The sequence below is a fragment of the Macaca nemestrina genome, chromosome 14, assembly GCF_043159975.1.
Source record: "Macaca nemestrina isolate mMacNem1 chromosome 14, mMacNem.hap1, whole genome shotgun sequence".
Taxonomy (NCBI): Eukaryota; Metazoa; Chordata; class Mammalia; order Primates; family Cercopithecidae; genus Macaca; species Macaca nemestrina.
In genome coordinates, this window is record NC_092138.1 from 42,825,729 (window position 1) to 42,846,047 (window position 20,319).

Here is a 20,319-nt window from a genome sequence, read left to right on the forward strand (position 1 = left end):
GTCGATTTGATTCTTCTCTCTTTTCTTCTTTATTAGTCTTGCTAGTGGTCTGTCAATTTTGTTGATCTTTTCAAAAAACCAACTCCTGGATTCATCGATTTTTTGGAGAGTTTTTTATGTCTTTATCTCCTTCAGTTCGGCTCTGATCTTAGTTATTTCTAGCCTTCTGCTAGCTTTCAAATGTGTTTGCTCTTGCTTCTCTAGTTCTTTTAATTGCGATGTTAGAGTGTCAATTTTAGATCTTTCCTGCTTTCTCTTGTGGGCATTTAGTGCTATAAATTTCCCTCTACACACTGCTTTAAATGTGTCCCAGAGATTCTGGTATGTTGAATCTTTGTTCTCATTGGTTTCAAAGAACATCTTTATTTCTGCCTTCATTTCGTTATGTACCCAGTAGTCATTCAGGAGCAGGTTGTTCAGTTTCCATGTAGTTGAGCGGTTTTGATTGAGTTTCTTAGTCCTGAGTTCTAGTTTGATTGCACTGTGGTCTGAGAGACAGTTTGTTATAATTTCTGTTCTTGTACATTTGCTGAGGAGTGCTTTACTTCCAATTACGTGGTCGATTTTGGAGTAAGTACGATGTGGTGCTGAGAAGAATGTATATTCTGTTGATTTGGGGTGGAGAGTTCTATAGATGTCTATTAGGTCTGCTTGCTGCAGAGATGAGTTCAATTCCTGGATATCCTTGTTAACTTTCTGTCTGGTTGATCTGTCTAATGTTGACAGTGGAGTGTTGAAGTCTCCCATTATTATTGTATGGGAGTCTAAGTCTCTTTGTAAGTCTCTAAGGACTTGCTTTATGAATCTGGGTGCTCCTGTATTGGGTGCATATATATTTAGGATAGTTAGCTCTTCCTGTTGAATTGATCCCTTTACCATTATGTAATGGCCTTCTTTGTCTCTTTTGATCTTTGATGGTTTAAAGTCTGTTTTATCAGAGACTAGTATTGCAACCCCCGCTTTTTTTTGTTCTCCATTTGCTTGGTAAATCTTCCTCCATCCCTTTATTTTGAGCCTATGTATGTCTCTGCGTGTGAGATGGGTCTCCTGAATACAGCAGACTGATGGGTCTTGACTCTTTATCCAGTTTGCCAGTCTGTGTCTTTTAATTGGAGCATTTAGTCCATTTACATTTAAGGTTAAGATTGTTATGTGTGAACTTGATCCTGCCATTATGATATTAACTGGTTATTTTGCTCGTTAGTTGATGCAGTTTCTTCCTAGCCTCGATGGTCTTTACATTTTGGCATCTTTTTGCAATGGCTGGTACCGGTTGTTCCTTTCCATGTTTAGTGCTTCATTCAGGGTCTCTTGTAAGGCAGGCCTAGTGGTGACAAAATCTCTAAGCATTTGCTTATCTGTAAAGGATTTTATTTCTCCTTCACTTATGAAACTTAGTTTGGCTGGATATGAAATTCTGGGTTTAAAATTCTTTTCTTTAAGAATGTTGAATATTGGCCCCCACTCTCTTCTGGCTTGGAGAGTTTCTGCCGAGTGATCTGCTGTTAGTCTGATGGGCTTCCCTTTGTGGGTAACCCGACCTTTCTCTCTGGCTGCCCTTAAGATTTTTTCCTTCATTTCAACTTTGGTGAATCTGGCAATTATGTGTCTTGGAGTTGCTCTTCTCGAGGAGTATCTTTGTGGCGTTCTCTGTATTTCCTGGATTTGAATGTTGGCCTGCCCTACTAGGTTGGGGAAGTTCTCCTGGATGATATCCTGAAGAGTGTTTTCCAACTAGGTTCCATTTTCCCCCTCACTTTCAGGCACCCCAATCAGACGTAGATTTGGTCTTTTTACATAATCCCATACTTCTTGCAGGCTTTGTTCATTTCTTTTTCTTCTTTTTTCTTTTGGTTTCTCTTCTCGCTTCATTTCATTCATTTGATCCTCAATCGCTGATACTCTTTCTTCCAGTTGATCGAGTCGGTTACTGAAGCTTGTGCATTTGTCACGTATTTCTCATGTCATGGTTTTCATCTCTTTCGTTTATGACCTTCTCTGCATTAATTACTCTAGCCATCAATTCTTCCACTTTTTTTTCAAGATTTTTAGTTTCTTTGCGTTGGGTACGTAATTCCTCCTTTAGCTCTGAGAAATTTGATGGACTGAAGCCTTCTTCTCTCATCTCGTCAAAGTCATTCTCCATCCAGCTTTGATCCGTTGCTGGCAATGAGCTGCGCTCCTCAGTTGAAAATGCAGAAATCACCGGTCTTCTGTGTCGCTCACGCTGGGAGTGGAGACTGGAGCTGTTCCTATTCGGCCATCTTGCTCCGCCCTCGTTACCAATCATCAATTCTAAAAGCAAAACTAATATAGGAATCCATGATATATACTTGGTATTTTTTTCTTTTTTTTTTTTTTTTTTTTAGATGGAGTCTTGCTCTGTTGCCCATGCTGGAGTACAGTGGTATGATCTTGGCTCACTGCAACCTCAGCCCCCCGGGTCCAAGTGATTCTCCTGTCTAAGCCTCTGGAGCAGCTGGGATTACAGGCACCCGCCACCATGCCCAGGTAATTTTTGTATTTTTAGTAGAGACGGGGTTTCACCATGTTGGACAGGCTGGTCTTGAACTACTGACCTCAGGTGATCCACCCACCTTGGCATCCCAAAGTGCTGGGATTACAGGTGCAAGCCACCCACCAGACCCTTTTTTTTTTTTTAAAGGAATGTGTCTAAGTGAAAATCTGCTTGTGCTGTACCTCTCTTCTTGGCAATGGGTTCTCATTTTATTTTGGCATTGCTTATTTAACACAAGACTTTCATCTTTAGAAGAGAGACAGGAGGAGACAAAGAAAGCAGAAACCAGTGGGAGAAATGTTAGAAAAGAAAAAGGAGAGGATATTTGTGAATGAGAGATTCAGAATTTTTAGATGATAATTTTCATCTATTATTCTAAATTCTATATGCAACTTTGCCCCCGCCATCCAAAGAAAATAAAATAATAGCTGATAAACGATGTTTTCTATTTTTTGTGACATGGCCTACATCTTTCAATGGAAGTGCTTATACGAGTATTTGGGGAACAACACACATGAATTTATTCTGATTAACATCGGAAATTATCTTCTCAGAAGCCGTATCATTTTACTCTGAGTATGGAAGGTTGTTCCCAGCTGATTCTCAAATGGCTTTGAAAGGCAGAGCCTCCCTGACTGATGAGTGGTGGGACTAAGGCCCTCAGGCATCTATTTGCAAGTGCTGATAAGCCTGGGGACAAGCGAACCTTCAAAGGTTTGTACTAGGTGCCTGGAGATTCTCAAAATATATAGAACTGAAGCATTAAAAAAACATGAATGTGCTATCTCAGCCCTACAGGCTAGGTCAGATGCCCAAGAGAGAGAACTGAATTTCACAGAGGATTTTCCTAGCCTAGTTTGTAGTTTTCTTAATCCTGCTAACCCTGAATCATATAATTCTATGTTTGTTTTTGGTTTTTTTTTTTTTTGAGACGGAGTCTAGCTCTGTCGCCCAGGCTGGAGTGCAGTGGCGTGACCTCATCTCACTGCAAGCTCCGCCTCCCGGGTTCAGGCTATTCTCCTCCCTCAGTCTCCCGAGTAGCTGTGACTACAAACGTCCGCCACCTGGCCCGGCTAGTTTTTTGTATTTTTAGTAGAGACAGGGTTTCACCATGTTAGGCAGGACGGTCTCTATCTCCTGACCTCGTGATCCGCCCGCCTCGGCCTCCCAAAGTGCTGGGATTACAGGCGTGAGTCACCGTGCCTGGCCTATGTTTGCTTTATTAATGGCCTTCTTCTAACACACTTATATTCTACATTTGTGTTGGAAAAGCTATAAATATTGTTCCTTTACCTTGATCCAGTTATCATGCTTTCTGTAGATAGCTAGGTCATATTTTAAGTACTTGATTACAAGATATGCGCAATGATTTGTTAAACCTTTTACTCTGTTAACACGCCAGTGCTGCACACCATCCTTTTGCAATTCTTTTATGAATGAGGCCTAATATAATGAAAACTGAACACGTTAAACATGTATGAGCTGTAGCATTCTTTTCCCATCAACAAAGATTGACATTGATTATAGGACTTGGGAATCTACAACTAATTTCATGTCTAAGAACAACAATCTCTATTTATATTGGGACAATGCTCAAGTAACCAAAATGTCCTCATAGCTCAGCAAACATGAGATAAATGACTGGAAATGAGATAATATTTAAAACCACTACCTAAATCTCACCACTCCCTAGCCTTCACTTGCCAACCTTACAACCTTGGCTACCACTATCACTCCCAAGCCCATCTGTCTCCTTTGTAGTTTTCTCTTGTCATTGTTACTCTTTTATTCAATGCAGACTTTTTCCTCAATGTAGCAAAAATTGAGAACCCTAGTGTTTACATTTTATAGTCTCAACCACACAAAGATTTGAACAACTATATCTTTCTGCATTTTTTTAACAAAAGCACAAAATCCAAAAGCACAGACTCGTTAATCCATGTAGGGTAGCATCCAATCCCTGGGCCAATTAACTGCAGTCAGGGAGATAGCTACATTGAAAATAGGCTGCTAATGTGATAACTTGTAGATTACGAGGAATGGGTACAGTTCCAGTAAAAGCAAGAACTCTCTCTTAATAGGAAAATTGAGTCTTAAGTACTCATTCTTTCATTCATTTACCTATTATGTGCCCAGTATTTTCTAGATCCTGGGGAAACAACAATTAACAATTAATTAAATAAGAGGGATATAGTTCGTGTTTAACAAAGCTCACAGTGTTACGGCAGAGAATAGTAGTTAAATAAGAAATAAAAATTAAGTAAAATAGTAAGCTATCAAGATTACAGTAAGTGACATGGCCTCTGAGAAAATAATTTCTGATATCAATACATTCACTGTATTCATTTACTGAATTACTTATTAAGAGAGAACTTACTAAATAGTTAACCTATTCATGTCATCAATGGGTTCTAGAAACCTCACTTCATCAGTAGGTTCTTAGAAACTGGGACTTTAAGTGAAATGATGTACAGCAGGTCCACAAATAATGTCCTTTTGTTCAACTCTTTTGCTACAACATTGATGAGGGAAAAAATGGCTTTGTTATACATCATTTTGGTTGAAGTCATAGTTTCCAAGAACCTATATATGATGTTAAATGAGGACTTACCATACTTTGAAAAAAAATCATCCACCATTCTAAACACTTTGTATACATTACCTCCTTTAATAGTTTTATAGAACTTACTCATCACTTTACAACTGAAGAAACCTGATGCTTAGCCTGGCAGTATAATTTACCCAAAGTCACACAGCTAAGAAAGCAAAGATTTGAGATTTTGACAAAGGTCTGCCTGTCTTAGTCTGTTCAGTCTTGCTATAAAAGCATACCTGAGATTGGGTAATTTATAAAGAAAAGAGGTTTATTTGGCTTATGATTCCAGTGGCTGGGAAGTCCAACACTGGGTAGCTGTATCCAGTGAGGGCCTCATGCTGCTTCCACTCATGTCAGAAAGCAAAAGAGAAGCAGGTATGTGCAAAGAAATCATATGATGAGAAAGGAAGCAAGAGAGGGTAACCAAGGAAGCCAGAATCTTAACAACCCACTCTCAGGGAAACTAACCCATTCCTCAAGAGTGAGAACTCACTCACTCTCTTAGGAAGGCATTAATCTATTCATAAGGCAACTGTTCCCATGAACTGAACACCTCCCACTAGGCTTCACCTCCCAACATTGACACATTGGGGATCAAATTTCAACATGAGTATTGTTGAAGATAAATCCCATCCAAACCATAGCACTGCCTAACACCAAAATCTGCACAGTTCTACACTAAGTTACACTCCAAATGCTAATCTGATAGGAGAAGCCCATAGGAACATGTAACAGAGTCCCATGATCAAGGAAAGATTCTCAGAGAAACTAAAGTACTAAACTTACAGATAAATAGAATGTAGCTAACTGAAGAGGAGATAGTATATTCTAGATAAAAAGAACAGCATCAGCAGAGATGAGGATAACATAGTCATGATTAAGGAAATAAAAGGCCTGCAGTAGTGCTGGAACATATGGAGGGAAAATCCTAGCAAGAGAAAAGTTAGAGGGCCAGGCACGGTGGCTCACGCCTGTAATCCCAGCACTTTGGGAGGCGAAGGCAGGTGGATCACGAGGTAAGGAGATCAAGACCATCCTGGCCAACACGGTGAAACCCTGGCTCTACTAAAAAAAAAAAAATACAAAAAAAATTTAGCCAGGCGTGGTGGCAGATGCCTGTAGTCCCAGCTACTCAGGAGGCTGAGGCAGGAGAATGGCGTGAACCCAGGAGGCAGAGCTTGCAGTGAGCGAGATGGCACCACTGCACTCCAGCCTGGGCAATAGAGCAAGACTCTGTCTCAAAAGAAAAAAAAAAAGAGAGAGAGAGAGAAAAGTTAGAGGAGAATGCATCCATGTTGGTGTATATATCAATAGTTCCTTTCTTTTTATACGTGAATAGTATTTCATCATATGGCTGTACCACTATTTGTTTATCTGTTTGTCACTGATAGGCATCTGGATTGCTTCCAGTTTACAAATAAATCCATCATGATTTATTTGTATGAACATATGCTTTGATTTTTCTTGGACAAATACTTACAAAGGGAAAGGTGCTTGTATCAGTGTGTGTGCTTAATTTTATAAGAAATTGTCAAATTGTTTTCCAAAGTAGGTGTACCATTTTATATTCCTAACAGAAGTGTATAAGGGTTACAGCTCCTCCATATATCCCTGTCAATACTTGGAATACTCAGTCTTTTTAATTTTCAGACCTCCTAATAAGTGTGAGGTGATATCTCCATGTGTTCTCAATTTGTGTTTTCACCTTTTCATGTAGTTATTTGTCATCCACATATCTTCTTCGGTGAAGCATCCTTTCAAATTATTTGTCCATTTTTATTGGGTTGTTTTTTATTGGGTTTTGAGAGTTTTTATGTATTATGGATTAAAATTTTTTATCAGATACATAACTTGCAAATATTTTCACTTAGTCTTTGACTTTTCATTGTGTTTCCATCATGTTTTGAAGGACAGAAGTTCTTAATTTTGATAAAATCTAATTTATTGATGTTTTACTTTGTGCATCATGCTTCTGGTATCACATCTAAAGATTATTTGCCTAATACCAGGATCATGGAAATTTTCTTACAGATTTCATTTTAAAATTTTATGCTTTTGAGTTTTACATTTGTCTTTGATTCATTTTGGATTATTTTTTGAATCATATGGAAATGCAAAGGACCTGTAATGACCAAAAACACTTTGTAAAGAAAGAACAAAGTTGCTGTACTACCTGATTTGAAGACTTATTATAAAGCTACAATAATCAAGAGAGTATGTCATTGGTCTAAAAATAGACAAATAGATGAATAGAACAGAGTGAGAAGTCTACATGCAGACTCACTCATATATGGTCAATTTATTTTTGAAAAAGGTACATAGACAATTCAGTGGAAAAGGCTAACCTTTTCAATAAATCATGCTGCAACAATTAGATATACATAAGCATAAGTAAATATTGATCCATATTTCATACCATTCAAAGTGTGTTATAATTATAATTTAGCTAAGAAAATTGTGACAGATGAAGTCTTGATTGACAGGACAGATAAATTACTATTGCTAACTTATGTCAACAATAAAATTAAACCTATTTAAGAGTAAAAATATCAGAAGGGGAAAAGATTTCACTAAAATAAGAATAATGTATGTAAGATACATAGATAAAATAATAACACCAGAAAAGGAGATACAAAGAGAAAAAGCTTTAAATTAGATCAAAGAGTTTTCTAAAAGGAAATGTCATCACTTTATAAAAGAATGTCTTCTTATTCCAGTTGTTTTCAAGTTTACTTTTAGTCATGGAATTATTTATTCAAGGGAAGTCTTAAGTAGAACTAAAAACAAATAACTCTGGTTGAAACCAGGATAAAGGGCCAACCACCACATTAACTTATCACTCTGCACCCCACCTTACTACACATACACAGAAACATCTACCATGAGATGCATATAATACTTTTAAAAGACCCTAAGTTGCACTCACTAGGTTCTTTGTGTGAATATGGGAGAATTTGTTTAGGGTGGACAGAATTGTGAATCATCAGCATGCACATTTTTAGCTTAACTAGATGTATTATTTCCTAGGTCTACCATTAAAAAAATCTCAAATTTGGGGACCTAATGGAAAAGAAATTTATTGTCTCATTTTTGGGGAGGCTAGAGGTCCAAAATCAAGGTGTTGCCACAGTCGTTCTTCCTGTAAACACTAGCAGGAAGGGTGGATGCTGTCTTGCCCCTTCCCACTTCTAGTAACCCCAGATGTTCCTTACTTGAGGAAGTATAACTCCAATCTCCACCTCCTTCTTCACCTAGCATTGTCCCTGGGTCTTTGTGTCTGCACACAGCCATCTTCTCATGTGGATATCAGTCCTGTTGGATTAGGGGCCCACCCTAATCTAGTACGGCATCATATTAACTAATTATATCTGCAATCACTATATTTCCAAATAAAGTCACATTATGAGGTGCTGGAGATAAGGATTTCAACACGCCTTTTCTGGGGTGAACACAGCTCAACACTAAATAATTCCAACTTTTTCTTTCACTTTGTTGTGCCAATGTTCACTCCATTATAATAACAATGTATTAAGAGTTTGGTTGTTTTGGGGTGCTAAGCATTATTAGATTTTATCATTATGTCTAACCTCATGGCTACAAAATGATATTTAACTGTTGCATTCTTCTAATTACTAGTGAAATGAAACATCGTTTTATATGTGTAATGAGCATTCTAGTTTCTTCATTTGTAGATTACTTATTCACATATTTTGTCAATTTTTCTGTTGGCTTGTTTGTAATTTTTCATGGATTTGGAGAAAGTGTTTATAGCTTCCAGATACTAATGGTGGCTACTTAAATGTCTGCTATAGTTTACATATTTAACAATGAAAGCTTAATTTTTACTACAACTCACTTACTCTATTAAGCTAAAAAGGTAGAAATGACAAGTTGGGGATAGAGAGGCAATACACAGCATTTGTCAACTATGGAGGGAGTGTTGAAATTGTATTGTTTTACAAAATCCAAGATATTCCATTACACATGCATGTACAAACGCACACAGGCACACACACACACGTACACACAGATGTACAAACACTCATAAACTGCTGATTATTCTTACTCAAAAGGTGAAATTGCTGTTTCCAGGCAAGTAGCAAAGCTTCACATCATGCCAGGCCCCTTAGCAGAGAACCCAGAGGGATTTTCCATGACTTAGAATAAGATCAAGACAAGCTTCAGTAACTAGTTTCAAACAATTTCCTCTATTCATCATATAAAACATTATTGCAGAACTAATGAAATAATCTGAGTGTCAACATGCTGGGAAATAACTGAAGACTGAAGGAAAGAAGGAACAACTTAAGGAACTACATGGAGGAAGCCATCAATAGGAAATCTACAATTTTATGATGGATAAAAACCAGCTTACCTTTAGAGTTTATTCTATTTGCAAACATCTAGGATTATGACTGGAAGAGGGAATGCAAATATCTAAGAATAAAAAGTGGTTGTTTTCACTTTATGCTCAGGAGGATTTTATACATAATCACTTTTTGGAGTATAATTTGTTCATTTATAAAAGTATGTATATATGTTCAAACCTAAAACAGAAAAAACATGCAGTCACACTACTTAAACTGAAATGACTTTCTTTCTGGTTTGTTCTACATATAATTTTTATGTCTATTTCTTTTGGTTAACTGGTATGTTCCTTAGAATAACCTAGGTTATATTGCACTAACAATTTAACTTTGATATCTAAGGGTCTTAATATAATGAAGTTACATTTCTTGTTAACTGTTAATGTCCAGTACATTGTATTTTGCCCTACTTCACACAATCTCCAACTGACGGAAGCTTAACTATGGAAAATGTGGTCTCAGAACACCTTTTAGTGGCAGAGGGAGAATACTGGAAAATCTCAGAGAGATGTTTCTGTTCACATTTCATGGAAAAAAACTAGTCAAAGGCCACACACCACTGCAAGGGTGCTGGGAGGAGTAGTTTCCCCTAAGCCTAAGAAGAAAACAGAACTGGATATTGGTAAGCATTATAATGGCTACCAGAGCTAATGTGCTTTGTTTTCTTTTTGTTTTGGAGCAGTGGTGTTTTTTCTTGGTAATAGTTTCTGAGGAATTTTGACTTATATCTTTTTATCTTACCCAACCCAAATTTGTCTCAGAATTGCTGGGAATTTCCACGTGTAATACTATGTTGGCACTATTTATTCTAAGCATATTACTTGTTAAATCCTTCCTGAAAAGGATCAGCTTAATATACTAGGAATTGAGCTGATAGATATGACCAGAAAGCAGCCCTGGAAGGTAGCAGGAAGGCAGCACTCCATGCTCACAAATTTTTGTGAATTCACCATTACAGAATTTTCAGTCCCAGTATTTCAACAAAACAGGAGTCCCTCAGCTTGAAGATTAGAAAGTAATGCTTCTTAAATTATTATTAGTCTGAATTTGATTCCTCCCCAACAATGTGGTCATTTGCATTTGATTTAATTTTTCAGTAAACATGTAGCCCTTTCTTCTCTCCTATAAAGAAAACTTAAATAACCATAAAAAATATTGAAATAATCCAAAGTTAGATAGGGTAGGAAAAGTCAGTTTCAGGTTTAATGTCAAATGTGCATTTTCACAACTTTGGGGGCAAAGGAAACCAAAATTTAAATCAAATTTGAAAAATAAAGTTTTTTAAAAAATCTATTCTATACATTTTGAGAATTTTTTTAATGCAAAGGTTTGATAGACAGCCATACTTTTATCATTGGACACAGTGATCATTACTCATAGACCTGCCTAGCATCTTACAAGGGATATTTCATTTCAATTTTGATCTCTGTTTTTTATACATACACTATACACTACTTTCATTTGAGTAGAAGAGAAGTTATAATGTACTGATCATGCACTTAGGGGTTTTGTCACTGAAATTTTAAAATATTCTTAGTTCAAACTAATTGTATTTGGCTTCAGGGCCCAGTATTAATACCATCTCTATCACAATGTCTTAGAATTCACTAGAAGTAATTGCATGTTTGTTCTTTTGTCATAGCCCTTTGTCAACTAACTCCTCTAATAAATAATTACTTTAGGTTGAGTGCTGTTTTTCTAACCTCATTGATTCTAAACTCCTTGAGAGCAGAACATATTTTTTATTTAATGCTGCCAAAAACCCTACATTAGCTTCCCATAGTTTTGTAGTAACAAATTACCACAAAGTTAGTGGCTTAAACCAACAGAAATTTATTCTCTCCAACTTCTAATTTATTCTCTTCAATTCCAGAAGTCTGAAATCACTGAGCCAAAATCAATGTCATCAGAGTCACACCTTCTTTGGAGTCTCTAGGAGAGAATCTGTTCCCTGACCCCCTGGCTTCTGGTGGCTGTCAGCTTCCTTGACTTGAGGCCACATCACTCCAGTCTCTGCCTCCATAGTCACATTGCCTCCTCCTTTTCTGAGTGTGTCTAATTTCCCTCTGCCTCTCTTTTATGAGGACACTTGTGATGGCATTTAGGGTTTCCCTGGATAATCTCTTCATCTCAAAATCCTTATCAAGTCTACAAAGAGCTTTTTTTCCAAATAAGGTTGTATTCACAGGTTTTAGGGATTAGAACATGGACAGATCTTTGGGATCGATTGTCAGCCTATCACATATCCCAACTCTTGCCCAGCTTGGAGTACAGTCCTCAAGTACCCAGTAAACCTTTGTTGATTTGAAAAGTAATATCTTGACGGCAGTAATTTTATATCTGTCTCTGCAGTTGTGACATCTTTTATCTCTACTTTTCCTGGGTTATTTCTTCTTCCGTGGACTGACTGCTTTGCTCATCATCAAAATCAATCTAAAATGGCATCCTTAATCTTGGCACATGCAGAATTTTCCACTTCAATTTTCCACAGATTATTGATTCATTCTCTCCATGACTTTACTCTGGAATTTGTGAGTGAGACAATCTAACTGGCCCACTCTCTGTCCAGTGTTGAATTGCTCACCCAAGGCAGCTTCTGTCAAAAGGAAGAGCCCAAAATTTTGCTGATTCTCTATTAAGAGAGAATATATGGGGGAGGAGATACAACTGGTACCTCTACTACAGGGGAGGCACAGGAGAAATGCTTTCTTAATCTTTGGTATGTAATATTAACTTTAGTCTTCATGTTTGCTAATCAGGGTTTTAGGACCTGGATTAAAGAAAATTTAGTGAGTCACACTATATCTTTGTTTTCTATGCTTTACCTCTAGAAATTACTTTTTTTTCCTTTGATGGCCAACAAGTTTAAAACTTGTAAACTCTTACGAGCTCCGAGCAAGACACCCAATTGTTTCTTACCCTAGATTAATCTCTAACTCTATATGTGACATCTTTTGGCAAAATACTATACATTTCTTCTAGTTCTAATTGTCTAAACTTCAGCAGAGAAAACTTGTGTCTTTTTTTAGAATTTTCAGATATGTTCTATCAGACTTTTTTACTTTTTGTAAAAGATAAAAGAATTTCATATGTAACATCAAAACAAACTGCATTTTGTAAGACTTATCAAATAATACTCTCTGAGAGATTTGCCTAGTATATAGACAATTGTAATTGCAAACTAATTTCACCAATATTACATCCCAAAGAAGATTTTATACATTTGTAAACTGTTCTGTAACATTTGTCATTTTAAATTGTATTAAGAACATTTAACATGAAATCTGCCCTTTTAACTCACTTTTAAGCATACAATACAGTATTGTTAACTGTAGACACAATGTTGTAGAGAAGCTCTCTAGAACTTACTCATCTTGCATAATGGAAACTCTAACTTCATTGAATGGCAACTCCCCTTTTCCCACTTCCACTAGTCCCTGGCAACTACTATTCTACTCTCTCCTTCTATAAGTTTGTTTATTTTAGATATCTCATATAAGTGGAATCACACGGCATTCGTCCTTCTGTGACTGGTTTATTTCACTTAGCATAGTGTTCTCCAGGTTTATCCATGCTGTTGCTATTGCAAGATTTCCTTCCTTTTTGAGGCTGAAAAATATTCCACCGTGTGTGCATGTCACATTTTCTTTATCCATTCATCTGTCAATAAATGCTTATGGTATTTCATATCTTGGCTATTGCTAATAGCGCTGCAATGAACATGGGAGTTCAAATATCTCTTCAATGATGTGATCTCAGTTTTTTGGTTAAATATCCAGAAGAGAAATTTCTGTATTATATGGTAGTCCCATTTTTAAATTTTTGAGGAACCTCCGTATTGTTATCCATAGCAGTTGCACTACTTTATGTTCCTACCAACAGTGCACAACGGTTCCAACTTCTCCACATCTTTACCAACATTTATCTTTATATATACATACTTATAAATATATAAAATGGGCATAGAAACAGGTGTGAGCTGATATCTCACTGCAGTTTGATTTGAATTTTCCTGATTAGTGATGTTGAGTGCTTTCTCATATACCTGGCCTTTTGTATGTCTCCTTTGGAAAAATGTCTATTCAAGTCATTTGCTCATTTTTAAATTGAGTTATTAGCGTTTTTCCTATTAAGTTGTAGGAATTCCTTATATAGTTTTGATATTAATCTTTCGCTATACCTATGGTTTGCAAATCTATTCTCCCTTTCCATAGGTTGCCTTATCAACTCTTGAGTGTTTCCTTTGCTGTGAAGTTTTTAGTTTGATGTGGTCCCACTTGCTTATTTTTGCCTTTGTTGTCAGTGCTTTTACTGTCATATCCAATAATCACTGCCACAACCAATGTCATGAAGCTTTTCGGGAATGTTGCATCTTAATGTATCATTCTCCACTAACTTGAGCAACTTCAAACTAATGTAAAATATACTTTTAGTAAGCAATTAAGAAGTAATATAAATTTCGAAATGAATGCATTTTATTGTCTCTCCTAAGCAAATTGTGAAATCCAAAAATCGAAACAGAAACAAAGGAAAAAAATAGAGAAGTTCTGTCTTGTTGCTGCCAACAGGCTGGAAATCCCCTTTAAGAAAATAGTTTAAACTTAAGAAAGCAGCTGGAAGCATTTAGATAGTCCAAGACATTTCAACATTCCTTGTAGACTGTCATTTAAAAAGGATTTTTAATCATGTTTTAAAAAGAAATAAAGAGTGGGTTTATCAGCAAAGTGACTTTTTGAAAAATTACTTTTTTATTTGTAATCAAAGCAGAGATTATAGATACTTGGCTTTAGACAAAACATTTTCTCCTAAACCTTCAAGAAAATATCTCTGATTTATGTCTGCTGCTTCACTCATCCCTGCCCTCATTTTTCAAAGCAATATAAGGCAGGGTGATGGAAGGGTGTTAATCTGACAGATATTGAACCAGTAATTAAGTAAAAAATGTTTACAGCATTTCCTCTGAACATTTTATGTATGTTTTTGTCTGCTATTTTACAGTTTGGACTTTTTAAAATAATGTTTTCCCAAGAGACTCATAAGCTTCTTTCTTAAAATGCTTCCACCCTTTTTGTTTAATTCCTCTCAAATTTTCCCAGGACATTCTTTTGCTCCCTGAAAGCACAGAAGTTAATTTTAGAGAAGTTAGTTAGCTTTCAATGGATGAGAGCTGTCCTGGTCACTCAGCACCCCCATGTTCATTGCAGCATTAATAGCCAAGATATGAAAACAGCCTGTGTGTCCATCAATAGATGGATGCATATAAAATATAGTATACATATACACCCACACACATATATACACAATGGAATATTATTCAGCCATTAAAAAAAAAAAAAAGCAAGAAAATGCTGCCTTTTCCAACAGCATGGATTATACTAAGTGAAATAAGCCAGACACAGAAAGAAAACTACTGCATGATGTCACTTACATGTAGAATTTTTAAAAGTTAAACTCACAGCAGCAGAGAGTAGAAGGGTAGTTACCAGAGGCTGGCAGGGTAGGAGGGCAGTGGAAATGAGATGTTATTCAAAAGGTACAAACTTGCAATTACAGGATGAATAGTTTTGGGGATCTAACATAAAGCATGGCAACAACAGTTAATAATATTGCATTGTATATTTGAAATTTTCTAAGAGAATAGACTTTTTTCTTTTTATATAGTATACATTAGTTTGTACAAACATATTCTCATATTACAAACGCAATTGAGTGCATGCATCTTCCTTTGATATTTGAATCATCTGAAATAACAAATAGAACTATACATTCAAAAGAATCCTCATTTGGATAACAAAAAAAAGCCAAGTTAAACAACAAAAAAAAAACTTTTCCTTTCTTACAAGTAAACACTGAAGTAGATTTAATTTGGCTTTCATTTTAAAAGACCCCAAAACCAAAAGCAGCTTAAAAACTAATTAAAATGGATTTAAAATTTGTTTACTAAGCTATTGGTCTCTAGCATCATTTTCTCTTTTCTGTTGTTTTGATGCAGGTTCTTTTTTGTCTGTTTCTTCTCTCCCTCTTTTCACTGGTCCACTTGCACCATTTTCATCATGTTCATCATCACTAACAAATTTCATTTTCTTGCCCTGAAACTGTACTTCTCCTTTAGCAAACTCAGGCTAGGCAGCTTTATTACCCTTTCCTTTTAAATCTGTGACCTTTTGACTTCCATTTGTTTGGGGATTCGTGTTGGTCTTTTTATGATTTTTTCAATGCTTCTTTTTCCACCTGTCCTTCTAGTACTTCCCAAGTCACTTCTTTGTTCCTTAATTGTAGATTACCATTATTTGCATCTTTGACTTTTCCCAACGCTTCCTCAACTTTTTCTTTAAATCGAATTATTCCCTCTTTTGCACCTCTGACAAAGTCATCCATTTTAGTTCACCATGATTTGAGAAAAGGATGTGTGAACCTTCTCTACAGGTCTGATCATCTAAGTCACCCAAAAATTTCAGCAAGCATCCAATCTTTTCTCTCAAGAGATTCCATTTCAGCATCTTCTAGCTTTCATTTTCCTTCTTGCTCTTGTTTTGCTCTTAATTTATCCTCCATATTACTTTGTTGCCTTTCTTCACTTTTTTCAGCAAAGTAATATTTCTTGAAAAGTATTAGTAGACTGTGTTTTTGTACTTCTGGCTAGGGGTCTCTACAAACTTTTTAGCAGATTCATTGTTACCAAACACAGCAAACATTGATCCTTTAAATGCTTTATGCAATGTTCTTCTCATCAGGATAGTTAGTACTTGACCTCTATCTTCTAATCATTCTTTTATGTCATCAACAGTTGCATCAGTTGGGAAGCCTTTGATATAAATAGATGTTTTTTACATCATTGTTATACTCATCGGTCACTTCAAGGAGGAGTTTACTTAGAGACATTCTGATTTTAGTTTTATCTTCACTGATTTCCATGAGTTCTGCCTTGGATTTCCTCAATGCTTCCACAGTTACATTAAAGTCTGTCGTGAGATGGTTTAACCTGTTGAATTTTATCAATATCTCCAAAGGTACCCAGCCTTCATTCAGTTTGACCCATTCCTTTAAAAATTTGTCCCATGGCAAATTGAAGTCTCCAAATTAATACTCAATTTGATGACAGAATTTGGCCCTCAGACCAGCGTTTTCAGCCACCGTGGTATTCTTTAACATCCTAGTCCTGCAGAGTCAAGCCATAAGCTCACAAGCAACAGTAACATCTTGACTTCCCCTGAGTAGCTCTTAAGTGTTCTTACCACACACAGAAAAAAAGGTAATTATGTGAGGTAACAGTGTCAGGTAACTTGATAGTTGTCATCATTTTGCAATGCATACATATGTCAAATAATCACGTTATACACCTTCAATATATACAATTTTTGTTGATGAATTGTACCTCAATGAAACTGGAAAAAATATTTTAATGAAGTAAAATAAAATTTGCATTTCTGATTTTATGAACCTGTCTTTTACCCTAGGAAGGCCAGGTCGGGGTGGGGGAAGGGAGGAAAGAATGACCTCTTTTTCTTACTCATCCATATAATTTCTTTATGTTGAAAATGTCTTCCTAATGCTTATTTTTGTTTTACTTATCTTAAAATGGAAAGATTTTAATATAATCAAATAATTTAGTATTTTCCTTTATAATATCTACATAAAAGGCAAAAGAAGGGAGGAAATATGAAAATGAATGAGATTCAATTTAATAGAATTTGGCAAAAATAGCACCTTTTTCTTTTTAAATCATATTTGCTCTAGTATATGTGCGTATTTGCTTATGTTTGTAGCTGATGCCAGTTCTTGAGGTAAAGAAATTATTTCAGGTCTTGCCTATGATGGGTATCTTTGTAAGATCACTCTAAGTCCAGAGGAAGTTTTCTCAATTATGCAGGTGTAATATCTCCATAGTCATCTCATTTCAGGAGAACAAAGCATAAAGACACATGACTCATGCCACTCAAATGCCAGTAAGACCACTAACCAAATATTCATTTAAAATTGGAAGCAAGTTCATAAAGCAATCAGTTAGTCAGGTGAACGAAGCATCCCCTCCCTAAAGGAGAGTCATGAATGAGTGTAAGAAGTTACTTAGATAATATAGAACTAGAGAAAAAGGAGTTGGAAATGGCAATATTCTAATACCTGTCTTTGAATGTACTGAGTGAGACACAGTCTTTATTTAATAGGGCCTAAATGGATTATGATTATTTAATTGCTATGACTGTGAGTAAACTAACAATTGTCCTTTTCTTATCATCATATTTATGACTTGTACCATTGTTTTTATCAGTAAATATATGGAATATTTGATGGGCATTTTTTGGTCTTTTTTGAAGGCATCCAGGTCAAATATAAGATTCCGATTCTTCTTGAGTTAAATAAACTGATTTGTTGGTCTTGTTAGTTGGGGGGTTTCCTATACATTGAGTGTCATGTTAAGCAAAATTTACTCCTAAAAGACAGTTTGATGGGGTTGATGGGTAGGATACACAGGTGTGCAAAAATTGCAAAACTAATTGAAGATAATGAATGCTCCACTGTTCTGCCCTGGAGCCACAGAACAGCAGGTAACATGTCTTAGCGTTTTCTTTATTCTGTTTTTCAACATATTCTTTGCCAATTGAGAAATCTGTTTATTTTCGGTGCATTTAGAGTTTGGCATTTTAAAATTTTATGTTATTTATTTCCAAACCATCTGAAAATTTGTCAGTTTTTGTTAAACCTGTTAAAAATATTGACTTGTAGTTGCAGCTTTATATAAAGTAGTCACTGGCTTCCAATATAGTTAAGGTTTGTAGATAAACAACAGTCCTAAGTAGAAATATTTCTATACCTCCAGCCAATAGGCCAACATGTGCATTATCAGATCTGATCATAACTGGGTGATCAATGGAGATTAAATGTTTCCAGTTTCATTATATGCTTCTGTTTAATTATCTGAGTACCAATTATGCAAGCATTATTCTTTGCAATTCTAGAAAGAGACAAAATACGTGTTCCAAAGGTGGCTGGGTGGTTGTTGTTGTTGTTGTTGTTGTTGTTGTTGTTGTTTTGAGATGGAGTCTCAATGTGTCGCCCAGGCTGGAGTGCAGTAGTGCGATCGGGGCTCACTGCAACCTCTGCCTCCCAGGCGCAAGTGATTCTCCTGCCTCAGCCTCCTGAGTAGCTGGGTGCGTACCACCGCGCCCAGCTAATTTTTGTATTTCTTGTGGAGACAGGTTTTCACCATGTTGGTCATGCTCGTCTTGAACTCCTGGTCTCAGGTGATCCACCTGCCTCAGCCTTCCAAAGTGCTGGGATTACAGGCATGAGCCACCGCGCACTGCCAAAATAGCTGCTTTTTGAAAAGCTCTTTGAAAATATGACATCCACACATGAAAAGGTCAACATTAGGAAAGTTAAACAGCCTATATAAAAAAAAAAAACAGTGAAATAGATGTTTCCAGGAATTATACATTAATATAACACATAGAATAAATGCTGGGTTCAAATGAGTTCAGGGAAAAGGTCAATAAGCAAACTTGGCCAGAGAATGTTCCATTACTGGTCAGACTCAAAGGATGGATAGAATTTGGGAAGAATAGAAGATAAGGATGAAAATGTGGTTGGTCGGAGACACTAAATGGTGTAAACAGAAATGTTCTATTATTAGGTTGGTGCAAAAGTAATTGCAGTTTTTGCCATTATAGAAGAGTGACTTTATCAGTCTAAGTAAACACGGAGGTCAAGTTAGAATGCTCTATTTAACATCTAATGGATGTTTGAAAACTTCTTTTGTGTTCATGGGAACTGTTTTAATAACATTATAACAAAGCATATTCTATTGTTCAGAGTTTTGCTTTATGGACTTAACTGAGATTTCTCAGAAGCATGCTGTATGCTTGTTTTCCATTTTTACTAGCACTGGTACATAACCTGATACATAAAAGTCATTTACGAAATCTTAGATGAATGAAATGGGGCAAAAATAAATTCTGATAGATATTCCTTTAATTCCTGGAGCTTACATTTTTAGTGAGAAAGGCAAGAGATACCTGAATATTCTCTGGTTTAAAGTGATATTGTATTGGCTTTCCTCTGAAAAGCAAATGAATTGAAAAACACACTTGAAAATACTGTATTACTGCTGAAAGAAATCATAGATGACATAAACAAACGCAAAAACATTCTTTACTAATGGACTGGAAGAATCAATATTGCTAAAACGTCCATCTCTACAAAGCAATCTAGAGACTCAATGCTATTCCTATCCAACTTGCCAACATCATTTTTCACAGAATTAGAGAATTATTCCAAAATTCTCACTATTTGTGAGAATATAAAATTATTTCAGTCCCTGTGGAAAGCAGCTTGGAGATTTCTCAAACAACAACAACAAAAAAACTTGAACTACCATTTGACCCACCAATTCTATTACTGCATATAAACCCAAAGGAAAATAAATTGTTTTACTAAAAAGATACTTGCACTCATCTGTTCATTGGAGCACTATTCACAATACCAAAGGCATGAAATCAATCTAGGCACCCATCAATGGTGGACTAGATAAAGAAAATGTGGTACATATACCCCATGGAATACTACACAGCCATAAAAAATGATGAAATCATATCTTTGCAGCAACATGGATGCAGCTAAAGGTCATTATCCTAGGTAAATTAACACAGAAACAACAGAAAATCAAATATAGTATGTTCTCACTTATAGTGGAAGCTCATTCCTGAGTACACACAAAGATAGGAATGATAGACACTGGGGACTACTAGAGTGGGGAGTGAGAGGGGCAAGGACTGAAAAGCTCCCTGCTGGTTACTACATTCACTATCTGGGTGACAGAATTAATAAAAGCTCAAAGGTCA

At 36.1% G+C, this 20,319-nt stretch overlaps 1 long non-coding RNA gene and 1 pseudogene across 1 annotated transcript in view; both read right to left on the reverse strand.

Annotated features, from left to right (window-relative positions):
• The window catches only part of LOC139358302 (uncharacterized), a 187,389-nt gene that overhangs the window by 153,394 nt on the left and 13,676 nt on the right, over positions 1-20,319 (reverse strand). The gene's annotated exons all lie outside the window — the stretch shown is intronic.
• On the reverse strand, positions 15,269-16,633 carry LOC105489177 (lupus La protein pseudogene; annotated as a pseudogene).